The sequence below is a fragment of the Megalopta genalis genome, unplaced genomic scaffold (genome assembly GCF_051020955.1).
Source record: "Megalopta genalis isolate 19385.01 unplaced genomic scaffold, iyMegGena1_principal scaffold0021, whole genome shotgun sequence".
NCBI classification, from domain to species: domain Eukaryota; kingdom Metazoa; phylum Arthropoda; class Insecta; order Hymenoptera; family Halictidae; genus Megalopta; species Megalopta genalis.
This window is the reverse complement of record NW_027476091.1, coordinates 182,132-182,500: the sequence shown is the minus strand read 5'-3', so window position 1 is coordinate 182,500 and position 369 is coordinate 182,132. Positions and strand designations below refer to the sequence as shown.

At 34.4% G+C, this 369-nt stretch overlaps 1 non-coding gene across 1 annotated transcript in view; it reads right to left on the bottom strand.

Annotated features, from left to right (window-relative positions):
• LOC143260846 (small subunit ribosomal RNA) overlaps nt 1-116 on the bottom strand; it is a 1,920-nt gene extending 1,804 nt beyond the window's left edge. The window contains exon 1 of the ribosomal RNA XR_013035118.1: nt 1-116. This exon is cut by the window's left edge and continues 1,804 nt beyond it. This is a non-coding gene — a ribosomal RNA (small subunit ribosomal RNA).
• Nucleotides 117-369: the final 253 nt, after the last annotated feature.

Here is a 369-nt window from a genome sequence, read left to right as displayed (position 1 = left end):
AAACCATAACTGATTTAATGAGCCATTCGCGGTTTCACCTTAAACGGCATGTACTGAGACATGCATGGCTTAATCTTTGAGACAAGCATATGACTACTGGCAGGATCAACCAGGGAACTATACAATATGTATATATAAAATGGACAAAATTTAAATCCTTTTCCATCGTCGCCTGTTTCATATATATATGTCAGGTCGACACACCATTTTTCTCTTTCAAATATGTACAAGTTTTGCCACATTCCGCGCTTGTAACATATCTTCTTTAACGCTCAATTTCTTTCATTTTTCTACCATACAGATATTTTACCGTACGCCCAAAAACGTACGTATTATATTTTTGTTCTATCATAAAATCACATTTTTCTA